The following is an 18361-nucleotide window of genomic DNA, read 5'->3' on the forward strand; positions in this document are numbered from 1 at the left end:
TCTGGAGAACTTAAACTACCATGCCAGGTAGATAAACTTTGGCTTTTCCCACAAATAGCTCTGAGCATGGTTATGGAGTGATATTTTTCTTATTTCTTGTATATACAGTGTTGTTTGCTTTCAGATAGAGACAAACTCAATACAAGATTTGCTTTTGAACGTATGTGGCTAAATGTTTATTTTAAACCAAGGCCCAACTGACAGAACTGGGGTAATGCAGCATAGTTGTTACTTTGTTCTTAATCTGATGCCAGTGACGAAGTTTGATTCTGCTGCGATACTGCACTGTGGTGTTGGAAATGTGTGGTTTCGTTTGCCAGAGACAATAATCAAAAACAGTTACGGCACCTATTGCTTTGTTGTAAACTCTGCTGAAGCCACCTGTTTTGCTTCCCTTTTCTAGCCCACTTTGCTCTGCTGCCCCTTCCACACTTCTCTTCTCGACTCACCCCTTCTCAGTTGCCTTTCTCCCCTCCCTTCTCCACTGCCCCCTCCCCTTGTTCTGCTGGCATCCGCTGAATCCCCTCCTCCCCCCCACCCAGACTCTCTGCACTGCTCCGATGCCCCCCAGGAAGGGAACACTAAGGCCTGAAGGAGGGGTATTGGAGCACTTGAGGAGCAGCCAGCAGGGAGAAATCCCTGCATTGTGTACATGAATCCACTTAGCTTCATTGTCTCCCACTCTGTTATTTTAGCTAGGATCTAGCCAAAAAGCGTAAGAAGATTTTTTCTTTGATTGTGTCTTGATTTACAAACAGCTTGTCCCGTTAACTACAATTTCCACTGAAGAACTTTCCTAGGAATTGGGTTATGTTTTGAGATTTTTAAGGAAAAGGGCAAAAGACTCAGGATTTGGGTTATTTTTGGTTTTTTTTTGCAGTGAAAACTTACTTCTCCAGCAGTCATTTGATGCCCTTGTTTAAACTCGTCAGAAAAAACGGGTCATTTTGTCACTACTGCTTAAAATCTTAATAACTTAAAAAATATTAGATTTTAATCAGCGAATCGTGGGTCCTGGGCTCTAGACCTAGAGGCCAATCCAATGCATAGTGAAGTCAGTGAGGGTCTTTCCGTTGGACCAGGCCCTAGATAAATTGCAGTAAACCGTTTAATCCATCTATCTAAATCTTAGGCTTTTACACTGCCACCCATCATCATGATATCTGAGCGCCTTCCATGTAAAATCAGTAGCAATAGTGAAGTGCCGAGCCGACTTCAATGAGTCTCTGGCATTTCTTCCTATTGACGGTTAAAACTCTGCTTGCGACTAAGGGTGTTTTTGTTTGTTTTGTGGAGGTTTAGGGCTATGAGGGGTTAATCTTTTTTTTAATCATCTTTGCTATAATGTGGGGCCAGATCAGACATTTGACAGAGTCTGCCATTGTCTTCTTCACCGTGCACAGAATATGGCCCATGATGCTGTGTCCCGTGAACTGAGGGTGCCTTACAATGAAATTGAAAAGAAAAAAAAAATGGTTCCACTGAATCAGGGGCTAAATTCAAGAGAGAATGTTTAGATTTATAATCCCTTTAATTAAGGGTGGAGACAGAACGGTCTCTTGACACCTGAGAGGGAAAAAAGATTTCAGAAGGAATAATGTGTCTGATGATGAGGAGAAGTGGGATAGGTCTGTTGATATTTGAGATGTACTCCAATATGACGTAAGAAGTTCTTTTAACCAGTCTCAGAATAGGATTTTTGCTTTTAATTTCATTATTCGTATTTAAGTCCCTTTAATTAATAAGATACAAATCGTTCCAAATTCCTCTCTCAGATCCATGGAGGGGTTTCCTTTGAAGTCAGTACATCTGAAAGCAGAAATTGGTCCAGAGTATTGCATTTTCTTTGTGAATTTACATTCTGCAATGCATTAACACTACTTTTCCACCACATCAGAAGTTGAAAATTGTATTGTTACTATTGTACCATAGCAACTCCTGCATCACGATAGGTATTCAGCCTCTGAAAAACAGAGCACTTTAAGAAACACATACCTCAGTGTGTAATGTGAATTGCTATGGTTTTTACGTTGCTGTGAGAGGACCCACTATTGTAGAATAAACACGTTTTCCCCAATTTGTTTATGCAAATTTTTAAAAATATTTTTTTCTGCTTGTGTTTTCTGTTTCTTTGGTGTCATTTTTTTCCTTTTCAGAAAGTGATACGTTTCATTTAAAGGAAAGGGTAAGAGAGAGATTACATCTGTTGTTCTCCTGACCTATTTACTGCTGTCTTGAAAAAAAGCAGAACTGTATATCTTTGTTTGCATGGAATAAGAAATTGCTGTAATATCCAGACACTAAACATGCAGGTACAACTGCTGAAGTCCTTTAACATCATTTTTATTCACTTCCTTACTCAGGAAAAATAACTTTGAAGCTGGTTTCAAGAGAAACTTTGCCTGAATGAAAATCTGAATCAGGACTTTAGTAACTGTAGGAGCTATTGAGTGAAATGGTTTATTAGGATGCATTGCTAGATAAGACCATCTGTCCCTGTGCCAGACCTGGTTTTTGAGAATTTTTTGTCCTTCTGATTGGAATGGCTGTTTGGAGGAACATAGGAGGCTACAGCAGTGAAGAATCAGTGGCCACTAACATGTTGAAATGAGGAGGAAGACACCTGTGTCCCAGGCAGTTCTGTGGATGTGTACTGTCAGTATTTCCGCTTTTGAATTAGACACTGAACTCTCCCCGTTGAATGGAGGATGGCTTTCTGCAGTGCCCGTGAAAGAAGTTGTTTTTCTCATAGAGCTTCAGAATGCCTGTGTTTGTGTCCAATAAAAATACCAGACATTGATCTTTACAATACTCTTTTTCTGGTTAAAGACTAGAACTTTGGGTGCACAGCAGGAGGGGAGTCAATTCAATCTTTAATGTAGGAAGGGTGAAAGAGATTCACGTCACAGAAGAGTACTAGTTTCTGTGTTCTGCATAGATGTTGTGAGTTGTTAATGAGTGGGCAGCACTGGTGTTGTTCTTAGAGGTAGAGCTGAACAAATAATTCACATCAAATAACTTAGATGAATTTAGCCTCTGTTACTGTTTGCAGGTTTTTTGTGAACAGTTTATCATTTTCTTAGATTTATTCATTATTAAAAATTATTTGCAGAATAATTTCTGGGACTAAATCCTGATCTGTTCTTTGTTTGCAAATACTAGTTCCGGGATAGTCATAGTTCAAGGTACACTGGTTGGTTTGATCAGACACATTTTGCCGGTCACATAGTATGTTTGTGAACTGTGATTGCATGGATGTGCTTTGTGTCAGGCTTCTTGTGCAAAAACTCAAATCTAAAAATTTGCTTTCCAGGGACATTGTCTAATATTCATCTAAAGTGAACTGTTTCACTGAATTTTCCTGCTACTAAACTCATTTGCTAGAACGTTCACAGGAATTAAACATAAAGGGAGGGTGTTAACACATTATCTTCAAAATCATATTTTTATGCAAGTAAATATTTACTCCGCTCTTCTTAAGAGAGACTTTGTGCTAACTGGGTAAGAACAGCGATATTGACTGACTCCTGTAGTGAAAAGGGAGTAGGGTTATAAAGGAGAAATAACAGGCTCAACAGGAACGTGTGGACCATGTGTTGATTAGCAAGAATTTAAGGACCATGTGTTGATTGGTATTCAAGTCTGAGGCAGCTGCAGCAATGGAGAAATAATCTTGAGATGACTGAGGAGAAAAAAACCTACAAAACAAAATCAGTAAATACAGTTATGAACCTGCAGCCTGGATGTTTTGTTATAATGGGGGAAAAAACATCTTAAATTTAAATGTAAACACTGACTTTTAAAGTTTAACTTGTTAACAGGAAGTCCAGTTTTCAATCTTGAGGCCAAATCTTTCATTTTGGCAGTCAAATTGGCACTGAAAGCTGGCATTTGGGGACCTTAGTGCCAATGTGAGCATCCAGATCAAGGATTTGAGGCCCTAGGATTTCAGTCATCTAGACTGAAAATAAAGGCCCCCATCCTTGTCTGCACTGAAGCCAGTTTATATTGCATTGTGCATGCAAATCAGATCAAAAGCCAGGTTAGCCCATTATAGAAGGATCACAAAGCATACATCTAGTGGTGTAACAGCTGTGCAGCCAGTAGAGGGGACATCACCAGGGAAAATGGAGAGTATCTGGGGTTTCTTTGGGCTTCAGTTATTCCCAGTTGCTGCTGTTCCCCGTTGGGGCTATTGGCAATCAGTGTAATTTAGATCAACTTTCAGGTTGCTCTAACTTAGCCAGAAGACTGGCCAAGTGAACAGCGAGCCCATGTTCAGAGGAGCATAGAGGTTGGTTTGAGCCATTTCTGCATCCCCTCCTGAGTTGCATTGTGCACTTCTTGTCCGTATCCAAGTGCTGGGGCCAGTGAATCTAGTAATTACATTAATTAACAATTGTACTGATTGAAATGGATAATTTCTTTTTTTATAACAGCCCACAAGGGCTCTGGTCTTCTTATCTGTACATTAAATATGTAAAGGGGATGATTCGCAGCAGTTCACCAGCTGCAAGAACTATGCATTTGTTCAAGATGGGTAAATTAAATTAATCTTGCTTTTGAGATCTTTTTGAGATATATTATTCTTATTACTTGTTACGGAGCCTGGTTCTGTGCCAGCCTGGAATTCCCCAGTTAGGGCAATTTTCCAATCCCTTTGTGCCTTTGGAGCAGCCCAAAGGGGCCAGCACAGGAGCCAGAATCCGGCTCATACGTTAAATTACTAATTGTTCATTCAAAAATGAAAAATTAAGCAAACCAGTGCTATGCTTTATTAAGTATCAAGGGCCCTAGTCTGTAAACTATGAATTACATTAGTAATCTTTACTCATGGGAGTAGTGCCTAATCCATGGAACAGCATCCATAAGGAGAGATTTGTAGTATCAGGGCCTGAGAAACTTCTGCTGATATGACATTAGGAAATTTACCAGCTAAGCTCTTCATTAGGATCAGAGTACCATATATACTTGATCATAAGCCGGTTGGTTTATAAGCCGACCCACCCAAGATGGGTAAGTAAAAATGGAAAATTTTTATGACCCATTCATAAGCCGACCCTATAATTCCGGAGTCGGCAAACTTTGGCTCCCGGGCCATCAGGATAAGCCGCTGGCAGGCCGAGATGGTTTGTTTACTTCGAGTGTCCGCAGGCACAGAGGTAAATCTAAGTAAACAAAGTGTCCTGGCCCGCCATCTGCTTACCCTGATTGGCTGGGACAGCAACTGTTGGGGAAATTTGCCGGGGGTAGGAGGGAGAAGCTGGGAGTCAGGGGAGTAACCCCTGTGACCACCCCTCCCCATGACCCCACCCCTAGCCTGGGACCCCCACACTCTCCCCATCCCATCCCTTCCCACCTTAGCTGGGGCGGGCCAGGGGAGGATGTCTCTGGCCTGGCCAGAGCTGCTCCAGCGGGCCAGAGCCGGTGGCGTGGCCGCAGCATGTTCCGGCGGGCGGGGCTGAGCGGCATGGCCGCAGCGTGCTTCGCAAGGCCAGGTGACACAACTGCAGCTTGCCAGCCCCAGAGCTGCAGCTGCTTCGGAGGCTGGGGGGAGAGCAACCTGGCTAGAAGAGGAGAGACTCTGGCCCCGCCTCTTCCCTTTTAGCTCTGCTGGCTGTGCTGCCTCTCCTTGCCCCCTCTGTTGGGGGGAGGGGCTTTGTCCCACCTCTCCCTCTCTGTACCCGTACATAAGCCGACCCCCTTCTCTGATGCTTCCCTTTTTTACTAAAAAAATTTGGCTTATGAACGAGTATATATGGTAAGTCCTTTTCATTTCACTCCATTCCAAAAGACATAATAGGAGGGATGGAAGCTACTAGGTTAAACGGGCCTGACCTGTACAGCACCTTGGCTTTACAAAACAGCTAGAAGGGTTAGGATTGTCTCTTTGCACAGCCTTAAGCAGAGAGCTCCATCACTGAGTCTTCTGTGAGAACATCTATGCCACAAACAGCCTTTTGCAGGGGAGCTTATATTAGATGGAAACAATACAATACATTGTAAAAAGAAAAACCTAATAAAGATGTCTTTATAAACTGGAATTTTCTCCCTGTCTCATAACACAAGAACAAGGGAGTGTTCTTTGAAATTGAATGGTGGCAAATTCAAAACCGATCAAAGGAAACACTTTTTGCACAGTGTTGCAATTAGCCTGTGTGACTCATTGCTGCAGGATGGCATTGATGTCAAGAATCAAACAGCTTTTGGATATTTATATAGATAACAAGAATATTGAGAGGATAATATTGAGTTTATGTCAGTGGGATTTAGGCTGCTAAGTTCCCATGAACTGCTGAAGATGGGAAGTAGGTTCCTAAATCATTTTCATGCTTTTGAAAATTTTACTCTTTTTCATTTAACTTGGAGAGAAAACTGTCACTGAACCATCTTCCATGTATGTTTATCCCCCATTTTCAGCTTTCCTGGGGGAGGGGGGAAGAGAGGATGTTTTTATTCTAATATCTTCTTTTCAGAGACAAAAAATATACGTAGTGGAAAACATAAAGCATTTTAAATTCCCATCCAGCAAACAGACGATTCAGAAGAATCTAAGTCACTTATGGCATATTGAGCCTAAGTCACTTCTGAAGCCCTCTTTCAAAAAGGACTAGATCAAAGCACAGACGCGTCAGCAGGGGCCATCCAGCAGGCTCATGTGGGTAGAGTCACACCCCTGCTGACCGAGAACTAAATGTGTAGACAAGACATTAGGCTCCTAAGTCACTTAGGGCCTGTCACAGGGTAGACTTGGCAGTTTGAGAGGGAACAGGTCCAGCCCAACTGTGCCTCATTAACAACCTCTCCATGAGGCTTAATGCAGGTCAGCTGGACTCTGTGAAGAGCCAGAAGGGAGCAGGAAAAGGAAGCTGCTTCAGAGAGCAGATGGGTCCTGTGGAGACCTTTGACCGGAGGGCTTGGGTCTGGAGGGCCACTTGGACACTGTGAGCCAGTGGCAGAATCCAGGTCGGAAGGTCTGGGAAGTCCTGCTGAGAGCAAGAGCAGGGAAAGACTCCTGGTCAGGGAGGCCTGGGAAGGAGCAGGGAGCAACCCAAAGGAGTCCAGGAGGGGCTGAGCGGAGAGATGGGAAAGGGCTGAAAGCTGCGTTCATAGGGTGAGTAGAAGAGTCCTTGAATTAGAAGAGGGGAGACAGACCCCTTGGGAAGAAGGGGCTGGGCCCGGTTTGAAACGAGCGCTAAGACTTTATTTGCTGTGGACCTTTATAAGCTGGAAGCGGTGGACTTTTTTTTTAGCTGGTTTTATGATTCAGGTTTGAACAACATAGATGTTGTTGACTACATTAAACATGAAATTCAAGGGCTTGTTGGCGTCAGTGTTTTGATCCTGTATCCGCTGTTATTTTAACTCTCCTCGTGGCTTGTATCGCTCCTGCTGAGAAACACTCAACCCATGTTTTTCAAAATTATTATTGTGATTTTTGCTGTAGACACTGTTTCTCGTGGGTTATCATTTTTAGAAAATCAGTAAGAGCAGCTGGGTGTTCTTTCAAGCTGTTTGGCATTTCAGATCACTGGGTCTCAGGAGCTTAATATTTAGATCTTCCTTGGTATGTCTTTATTCAGGATACACGGATAGATACAGAGTGTATTTTAGTGCCTGCATACTGTAGTTTATGGGGTCTGTACCAATGCCACAGATAGATCAGTTTAGATAATGTGATTTGTTAGATCCCATTTTGCAATTTAAAATAATTCTTCAAATAGCTTAACTTGGCTGTAACATTTGTTTTTCAGGAAGGTCCTGATTTCAACTAGTCTCACAAATAGTTTTATAGAGGTCAAGTGAATCATGCTGTCTCCCAAAGGGCTAATTCTCTGTCACATGCCACAATTGTGAGCAAGTTTTTTTTAAAAAAAGGTGGTACAGTCATCCAAAGAATAAAGGGTATCCAAGATAGGACAACTTGTACAACTGGCTAAAAGGAATATGTCTAGGAAGAAGCCGCGCAAGCAGCTCCTCTCTGTCATTCACGCCAGCTTCCATTTCTGTACAGAACTGTGATATGGCTTTTTAGTAAGTTACTTTTCTAAAATGAAAAGGGGAAGTTGTCTTATACTTTAGGCATCCCTGACAGTCAGCTTAAAGCACAGTTGCAAACATGAAAGAAAGATGGCAGCAACCCTGTAATGCATAACAAAATCCCCAGTAAAAACAACCAGGAGTACTTGTGGCACCTTAGAGACTAACAAATTTATTTGGGCATAAGCTTTCGTGGACTAAAACCCACTTAATCAGCTGCATGGAGTGGAAAATACAGTAGGAAGATAGATATATACAGAGTACATCATGTATACATATACTATATATCTATATATATATCTATCTTCCTACTGTATTTTCCACTCCATGCAGCTGATGAAGTAGGTTTTAGTCCACGAAAGCTTATGCCCAAATAAATTTGTTAGTCTCTAAGGTGCCACAAGTACTCTTCGTTGTTTTTGCTGATACAGACTAACACGGCTACCATTCAAAATCCCCAGTGAATCACAGAGTGCAGATAAAATAAAAATGAATCAATATCCCTATTCCCCCACCTCTGTTAAACATTCCCCCATGGCCAGCATTTCCTTCCCCAACGGCTCCCTCCAAAATGAGTCTTACAGGGTGCTTGAAGAGTCAACAGAAGGGGGAGCATATGCCAAAGGAAAAGCTCCCCCCTGCGCAATCAGCTTTGGTTGTATGTCACAGGGAGAGAGGCGGTCTCTCCCAGGAGTAAGTCCCAGGCTGTTGAGGGCTTGGTAGGTCAACGCCAGCACCTTAAATTCCACTCGGAAACCTGCAGGCAGCCAGTGCAGTTTACAAAGCACCACTTGAATGTTCTCACGCTGCGATGCTCCATTTACCAAGCAGGCTGCTGCATTCTGACTAGCTTTGCTTTCTGAATATGTTTTGTAACACACACCTGTATTTACCAGGAGCAAACTGCAGTAGCAATAACGTTGTGCCTCTTTACGCAAACAATGCCCGCCTACCTTTTAGAGCGCGTGCTAGAGACAAGGAGTACTTTTTAACGGTACACCTACAATTCCCATTGACCTCAGTGACTTTAATGGTGCTTGGTACCTCCCAGGATTTGGACCATGGCTGCTTAGCTCAAAAACATATTCCTTGTGTAGGAAATATGCCAGCAAGGTAGATGGGACATGCTTTTAACCACCATTTTGCTTAGACTAGCTTTCAGCAGGTTTAACTGAAATGGAGGTAAAAGCAGGTCCGGCTGCCAGAGCCCTGTCTCCATCATGCTTCCTGCTTGTGCTAACACTGGCTCACCTGGATCACTCTATACACCGGTGAGAATTTTTCTGGAAATGTCCACAGCGCAGACCCGGTCTGAGGTTGATATGCCTTAATGTATACTCCCTTAGACACTGCATAGCAACAAATAATCCATGTTAGTTATACATTGTGCTGTTTTTCCCTCCAGCCCCTTTACTATATTATAAAACCCTCAACTCAAAGAGGCATAGTCAAAGTTTTTAAAACAGAAAATGAACTGCCTGAAAGATCTTATAATCTGATTTGGGGGAAATCCTCCGAGTTCTAAATACTGAGTATGTATGTTTTAAAGTTGCTATTATTGCTGAGACTACAGAAAATAAACAGCTATTAAAAAAGCAACGTTTGCTTCTCTCTCTGCTGGCTATACAGTAGCATATACCTGGTTAACACAGAGTGATGCTGACATCATTTGATGGTTCCAATGAGCAATGAAAGAGGCTCTGTCCCTACATGAACCAAGGGCCAGATCATGCAGCTGCTGGAAATCTTCTGAAAATCTGAGGATTTGTGCAGTAGAAAAGGACAAAATGTTTTATTTACAAACTCCTACAAGAGTATTCCAAACAATGGAGCCCACACACTAAAGGAAAGCAATTAAAAGAGCACTATTCAATTGCACCACTGAGCATTTACCTAGAGCTTCTCCTCAAAGCCCTACACAAATATTAATGAGTTAATCTGCACAGTGCCCTTTGAGGCAGGCAGGCAAGTACCATTGTTTTGTTGATGGGGAAGCTGAGTCAAAGAGGTTAAGTAATTTGCTTGGGACCACGCGGGGGAGTTGGTGTAAAACAGGGTAGAAACTCCTGGCTCCTAGTCCCGTGCTCAGTACTGTGAAATAGTTTATTTTTATCTCCACATCTCCTGGTCCGGGTCTTCTGGGTTCGCTCATGTGCTGCCATGATCCCATTCATGGTCCATTGAAAGTAACAGGATATCAGGGTGACCCTGGATGCATTTTGTTCTCCCCTGGAACGTTCGCCAAACCAGTCCAAGGGCTGCTGCCCTGTCAGGTGCAAGGGACGGGGAGTGCATGGTCAGAGTTCAGCACTTGGTGCAAAAAGACGAAGCAGCAGATGGCAATGGCATTAGAATCTTAAAAATATCAGACTGTAGGGGGCACCTGGACATTGAACCTAATATGCTAACTCTCTTGGAAATCCTGCCTGTCAGTTTTGTTTTTTGATTAGCACGTAGGAGACTTGGATTTTACAGATTTTATGTGCTCTATATGGCTTTGTTCTAGCAGGTCGTTGAAGCAGCTGTCTAGCACAAACATTGACAGGTGGATTCAGGGGATAGAGTTTGTTTTGAAATGAGGGAGTTGCTGAAATCTGTACCTCCAAATGTATTTTCTCCCTACACTGGCTCATCTGTAAGGTATATACCCCTTCCAATTAAATGGAATATTGATTACTTGGTATATTCAGAGTTCGCTCTTATTTAGGCCTGATTCAGCAAAGCAGTTAAGTCAATGGGCTTGCTTATGCACTTAAAATTAACATGTGCTTAAATAGTCTGCTGAATTGGGCCATAGTTTGGATTTTCTATTCTCCCATCCTCATTCTTCTTTCCATTCTATAACATCACTTGCCTCCGTTATGGTATTTGACATATGGTTAAAGCACTTGCAGATGTCATCATTCGGTCACGTGAGAATCAGTGTGTCAACCTGTCTGGTAAACTGGATAAAAAAGCAAGCCCTTGCTGAAAAAGTTCTGCATCTGAGCAAGTTAGAGCTTTCCCTAGGTTGACTAGGCATTCAAGTAAATGCTTCAGTTTTGCTGAAATTTCATACAGTGTCAGATCTGATCAAAAAGAGTAATAAAAGTTTGATCAAGTAGATGTGGCAGTGCTGGATAACCATAAAACATGGGAGGATAAATCATGATTCTTTCTACTTCTGAGAAATCCTGATTTCGCTCCACTCTTATTATAGCTCAGGTGGAGGCTTCTGAAATTGGGATAGGTGTGGTGTTCCAACAAAGCCCTACCTTTGTTGGCAAGAGTATCCTACCTTTCACATTAGCTACAAGTGAAAGGAAGAACACGGTTGCTCAGTGAATGATAAATGTCTTGCAGGGACATTGTGCCTTTAGATCCTGTGTTGTTATTAGATAGGAGGGAGTTCAGGTGAATTATGGATCACCACCTTTACTAGGAATAAAAATACCACACTTGTCTGTTTTGCTGTCACTTTTCTAAACCATGTGGTGAGAAGCTGTGTCCTCAGCTCTCAAGCATGCATCACACAGGGCTCAGTCTCTGCTGCTCAGAATGGCCCCGTAGCCCTTCCGCTGCTAGGGAGCCAGCACCAGGCCCTGAGCAGCCTACCCATGTGTGCTGCCTTCACTACCATATAAACTAGCCAGGCCTGAGAACAGTGCCTCCTGCTGCAGCAGACGGGAAAATGGGTCTCAATCTGCTGAGTCTGGGCAAATACACCTCTAGGTGCCCTCCCTAGCTCCCCCAAGGTAAGAGTAGGGCAGAGAGAGGGAATGGGGCACTGAAAGAGGGAGAGGAAGTGAGTGGAGGATGAATGAAGAGTTTGAAGGAGAAATCCAGAATGATGCTGGAGAGGGAGTCAGTGAATGGGAGAGGAAAGGTCGAATGGAGCTAAGGGGATGAGTCAGAGAGAGGATGAGGGGGAGGGCAGAGGGTGGGAGAGGCTGCATTCAGAGGTTTTAAACTTGACTCTGGCAGTCATTTGTTCCACGCAAAGTTTAAAAAGAAAAAAAAGGTAAGCTGGAACGTTGTCTGACACCACCACCTTTCCATCTCCTGGGTTTTCTGGGAATCCAGACTCCATGAGCGCACGCTTGAGGCTTTGTCACTGATTTTTATTAACGTTGATGGCAGAACTGGGGCCTTGCTTTGTACTGTTGCGTCTTTGTGTCTCAGTTTCCCTGTCCATAAGCTGAGGGTAATACATACCTAACCAGGATGTGGCTGTGAGGATTGATTGATGTTCGTAGAGCAACTCTGAAATCTTGGATGAAAGCTGCTATTGAACTGCAAAGTGTTATTGCATTACTACCCACCAGTGTCATGCTGGGTTATTCCCAAGGTCTGAGGCTGGAGCACCCTCAGTGTTACTACTTGGGGGTGGGAGCTGATTCAGTGTGAGAACAAGACACACATATTTTTTGAGTGCTGTGAAATACAAAAGTGAAGTGCCTGCTCTAGGGCAGCATTAAAAGTCTCTAGGCCTTTTGTCCTATTTTGGTAAAGCAGAAAAGAGTTAAAAATAAGTTTTTAATTAAATTAGCAGAATACAGACCCAAGAGGCTTGTATTGATTTATACATCTTGTGCTAGTCAAATTAAAAAATCGTGAACACTTTATTCAACAACTGATGCAGTGAATACTGCCTGATCATCTTATAGCGCTAGTTAAATAATATACGTGACAAAAAAATCCCCCCCCAAATTGTCAAACAAACTATTTGACAAATATTGGTACCAGGGAATACTAGAGTGTAATAGAATACTTATCAGAAGAGACTGATCACATCTGAAAGTGAACAGGTGAAAATGACACATGTAAGTGTGTTCTGAGGCAACTGTAATATATCCGGTTCAAAAGTGAGCTGTGAGCGTCCTAAAAAGTCGCACTATTTCTTTACTAGATTGCTTTATTAGAATGGGGGTGAGGTAATAAGACTACTTTAAAGGCCCCGCTTCTGTGCTAAAAGCTCTAAAACGTAATGTAGCTTTGCAGGTTTTGTTACCAAGAATTGTCCTAAGGGTGAATAAAAATATGAATTTGTTTAAAAAAAATCAGGTTTTTTTATTTAAAGATTTTTTAAATTCAGACTTTTTATTTATGTTGCTAAAATTGGTAACATTTTTTACTTGTGTCTATATTTCTGAATTCTAGTAGAATATAAGATTTTACATAGTTTTTAAATTAAGTTTCAGATTTAAAATGCTACCATGCTGAAAAAGACCTGTCCACAGCTTGTGCAAACACCACAAACTCAAAAAATTGACAAGCAAATCACTCATGCTATATTTGCAACCAGCATCACCTTCCAGTACATTGAGCTTCCTCGAGTCAGGAAAGCTGAAATGCTTTGGCTAGACTATACTCTTCTGATGGGGTTGCAGTTTGAAGTCAATGGGATTTGTGCTTCTAAATCACTTAAGTGCTTTTGAAAATCCCATGCGTAGGTGCCTAAATATGGGTTTAGAAGCCTAACTTTCGGCTAATATTTTTGAAAAATTTGGGTCTGTATAAAAAAGTTCACAGTAGCTTTGTTAGTGCGTTGAAAGTCTAATAACTTTTTGTTGTTAACACTGAAGCAATTTTGTTTTGAGGTGACTAAGATTTTGTACCATTAAGAGAGAAATTTTTAATTAAAATACAATTTCAGCCCATGATCCTGCAACACTTCTGCATCTGCTTAACTTTAAGCATGTTATGTACCTGCTTAAATGGTTGCAGGATCAGGGGCTTAATTTTCTCGGTTTTATTTTTTGCCTACAGCAGTTTTGTACAATTCAAATAAGATACCCTGCCTATAACATCATTTACATTTTAACTGAAAGATGCAGTAGCACAAATTTCAAACAAGTTTTACAAGGTGCCAGTATGGTTTAAAACTTTAAACATATTTTTTTAAATCAAGTGATTTAAGTCACTTATTTAAATTGCCTTGATTAAAATCACCCCAGTCTGGTTGTCCTTCATGCTAAAGGAGACTGGTTTAACAAGAAACTGTTTTGGACACATAGATGGTTAAGGTCCTTTTCCATCTTTGCAGGCTTTTCTACAGGTTGGGCAAGAAAATGGAATAGCATTTTTAGCTGAATTTATAAGATTCTCTCTCTCTGCTTGGGAAGAACCCTGTTGTCTTGTTGCCTGACTAGCATGCCTTGCATCATCATAACTTTCTGCACCAGATGTTTCCTTGGTCCCCAACTGACATGTTTACTGCTGTAGCATCTCACATGTTAATATCAATGTCACAATGAATGAGGTTCTTTTTCAAGACATCGCAGGAGCATTTATTTCCCTCCTCTTGATCCTTCACCAATTAAAAGTTCACTCTCTCTGCATTTGCTTGGGGAACCAGGAGCCTTCCAAAAGGAGGACATGTCCAGTCCTGCAAATCTTTGTAATTGTCACCATTGCAAAAATGTAGCAAGGGACAGCTCATAAGCCAGAGAAATGGGGACTGCCTGGGGAATCTAACAATACCTTATTAGGGCATGCACTCATGGTGTTTGTGTGCACAATTGTAGTAGGTGCCTAATTGCACACACAAGTGGCTCTGTGTGTGATAATTAGGTGGACCCTAGGTGTCCTTGCATTGCAAACAGTACCACACTTGTAAAGGCCTCTTTCAGAAGGGTAATCTGCATGGTACTCTGTGTGTGATTTGGGAGCTGAGAGAATCCTGCTGAGAAGTGAACATACTGTTCCATAGTGTCTATAGGCTTTTAAAAACTGATTCTCAGACCACTAACCCAAATGAGTCAAATAAATCTGCTGTTGCCCAGAGTGCTGCTTCCCAGCTACACCTCCTGCTGTTGCACCCTCTGTTGCTTCTTGTTCCCTTAAAGGAACAGCACCTCAGAGACGGCTTTGTCCCTTCCTTCCCTCCCCAAACCTGGGAAACAGCAGTGCTCTGCTCCCTTACTCTCATCTACCTTCTTGTGAGGCTACTCTGCTGTCTGCGCCCTCCCTGAATCCCTTCTGAAAACCAGCTCCTGGACTTCAGCTGCAAGCAGCCCAGGCAGTTAAAGGAGCGGAACTGCACAGAGTAAGGAGAAGCCAGCTTGTGGCCCCCTTGCAGTCATAGCCTCTGGAAGTGGGGAACAGACAGTGAGGAGGCTGGCAGCTGCTGCGATCCCAGGATATGGGCTAGGATTCCAGTTCCCTGTGCTGTTTTCAGCATTGGCTGCGTTTTTATAACTATTGTTTCAGTGCCGAATTTGCAGTTGCTTTGCAGAACCTCTCATGTATGATTTGTTTGCATCTCTTCATATGCATAATAGGTCAAGGGTGCCACTGTTCTTTGTGTTGGTGCTATCATGTCCAGGCTCCATAGCAATAGACTGATGTGGAAATCACTATAGCATGGCCTTTGGCTGTAGTCTGCTACCATACCACACTTGTTACATCTGATCTCACTTTGTTTAACTTTGAACCCACTTGATCGCTGTATGTGTGGGGTCAAATGTTTGACCCAAGCACTGCGAAATGTGTTTTACTCTTAAGAGAGTTTGAGGGGAGGGGGGGAGAAGCATGACAAACAAATACAAAGAGACTGTGCAAAAAGACTCAGAGGGGTAAAGAAAAAATGCTCATGAAAAAATAAATACAGCGCACAGCAGGCACTCATGCCATCCACATTTTAGGGGGACTCTTCTACAGAGCAGAGGGTTTCTTTTAGCTAGAAAAACACTTTTTTTAAAGAATGACATCGCTCTTGAGAAAAATAAGGTGTTAAAAGGGAAAGCAGTTAATGAACCCATATTAATTTTGCAAAACTTTTTGAAATCTACATGGGTTTCCCATCCCTACAGTCAAGTTCTTTAGCCAAAATGAGATTACAGGGGGTAAGTCAGTGCAGCTGAATTGCTGGCAGCACTGGAGGGAACCGTTTTTAACTAACCTTCTATAGTGTAGACGAGGTTTTAGGGAGTGGTGGTGTCTACATGTCTTGAATGGAGGGCTTTGTTCATATGGAATAGTACCTTCCCCCATGAATAATTCCGTTGATGTCAATAGGATTATTTGTGGAGTAAGGCACTATTCAGTGAGAGGAAGGGGTTCCGAAAGTAGCCCAGAGTTTGGATAAAGGTTGTCTGAATCATTGCAGTAAGGCACTCTGGGACTTTAGGGCCAGATTCTGCCCTCTTACTCATTAGTGGAACTACTCTTGGAGTAAGGTACTGCTCCATGCGATGAATGTGGCAGAGTCTGAGCCTTAGTAAATATAAATATGCACACCTTGTGCAGAAACCATACCCTACGTAGGATGACCACATATCCCAATATTCAGGGCTTTGTCTTATATAGGCGCCTATTACCTCTCCACCCCGTGCTGATTTTTCACACTTGCTGTCTGGTCACCCTAACTCTAGGTGAATCAGTTGAACTGATTAGCCCCTTTGTGAGGCAACATGACTGAAAGGTCATCAGATACCCTGTTTATCTAGGGTCAGTGTGAGGGTGAAGCCTGATCCTGTTTGCTGTACATTATTCTTATTTGCCTATTTGATTCTCCTTAAATAACTTGTTGCCATAAGAGCAACAGGTCCCTCCATACACTCAAGCCCTCAAGCCTTAGCCTCATTATTAGTAGCTTTTCATACCTCTTCATAAAGCAAGGTAAGTAGCTTCCCCTGCTCTGGGCTGCTTAACGTAGCTAAATATAGACTTTTCAAAGCACCACTTTAGAGCCTAATCCATACCTTTACTAAGCTTGACGAGTTGAAAGCAGTGGCATAAGCAGCTGATGCAGCTTCTTGGAGATATGAATCCTACAATTTTGTTTTACTTATGCTCATTTATGAGGTTTGTTTAAATTCTCTGATGGCTAATCTGGCATTTTTCTGCCTGCCCAAATAAATTTGTTAGTCTCCAAAGTGCCACAGGGACTCCTCGTTTTTTTTTGTAAAATCCTTGACCCTAATGATCTGGATTGTTGTGATAACTTTCCTGTCCTTCATTTTTTTCTGTAGGTTTCCAAGTGAACAGTTTAGAGAGATAGTTTCTTTTGTATTTGTTGAAGTATTAGAGCAATGCCAACAGATACAGCCATATCTATATTTTTACACAGGAGTCAAAAAAATTTTATCGCCATACCGACCAGATAATGCTAGCAGTACAACTCAGGGACTGGACCTTCAAACAAATGGGCTAACGTGGTAGAACTTGTTTTGCACGGATCCACTTCTCCTCTCCCTTGCACTATTATAACTTTTAGCATTCACATTATTTAGGGTTCTTTCAGGAGAAAAGCATGTTTTGTATTATTTTGGTTGCAGGGCTTAGATGAACATATACAGTTCAACTCCGAATGAGCCTGGGGTACTGTCCACATAGCGAGTCACATTTTGTTAGTGCAAATGTTGAAAAACAGTCAAGAAGATTTCTGGCAGAAACTGGGACAGTGTTTTTTGAGATGGTAGTCAATAACCATGCTAGAGGAAGCCATGCTATAGACCACCTCCTGGTGCGGATGTTTTTAATGTGGTAGTCACAGGGTTTGTAATCATGTTAGATATAGATGCGAGTTGTGTTAAACTGGGTTTCAAAAATGGTTTCAGGCACACTTTTGCAAACACTAGTGTGGTCAGGGCTTTAGTGCATTTTAGGAGTCAAATATTTCTCCATCCATGTTTTAGTAAGACTCTCCACCTTCCTCAGATATTACAAGGAGATGGCCCATGCTGGTACTGCTGTAGTTGAGTGACTTGGGAGAACATAATTTTATTGGCACAAATGGCGCTGTGACAAACCCCTATTGCCTGTCTCTGTGAAAGTGAAGTTCACTCATTTTTATAGTGGAGGAATGCACTCAGCTTTACCAATAGTCAGTTAAAGATTGTGGATCAGATTCTGACCCACAATATGTCCCCTTTGCACGCTGGAGCTCTACAGCTGAGGAGTTTCCTGGATCTAGCCCATCCTCCTTCCTCTGGCGTAGGGGACATACCCCGCAGAAGGGTTACAGTCAGGGCACTCTGGCAATCCCTGGCTAGTGTAACAGCCCTTTGTGGCTGTTGTAACTACTGTACGTTAGAGCAATCCTGAGACTGTCTAATTTATGTTGGGGACTGAACTAGTCCCTGGCAGCCCAGGGGATCAAGGCAAAGATGGTATAGATCTACCTTTGTCTCTCCCCCAGCGTTGGGTCCTGAGCGCAGCTTCTATGGAAGAAGGAATGGGGGGCTGTATCCTTAGGATTCCAGCCTGATTCATGGAGGACTGAAGTTCTCTTTTCTGTGCTTCAGATTTGCCTTACATAGTCTGGGCTGTTTTAGGCAGAACAAGCATGAAAAAAATCCTGTTTGCCTTTGCTCCTTGTGGAGTTTGATTATTTGTC

The 18361-nt window shown here is 42.3% G+C and overlaps 1 protein-coding gene across 1 annotated transcript in view; it reads left to right on the forward strand.

The window, feature by feature from the left end:
• The window catches only part of PHF2 (PHD finger protein 2), a 140357-nt gene that overhangs the window by 52583 nt on the left and 69413 nt on the right, over positions 1–18361 (forward strand). The gene's annotated exons all lie outside the window — the stretch shown is intronic.

The sequence above is a fragment of the Natator depressus genome, chromosome 7 (genome assembly GCF_965152275.1).
Source record: "Natator depressus isolate rNatDep1 chromosome 7, rNatDep2.hap1, whole genome shotgun sequence".
Classification (NCBI taxonomy): Eukaryota; Metazoa; Chordata; order Testudines; family Cheloniidae; genus Natator; species Natator depressus.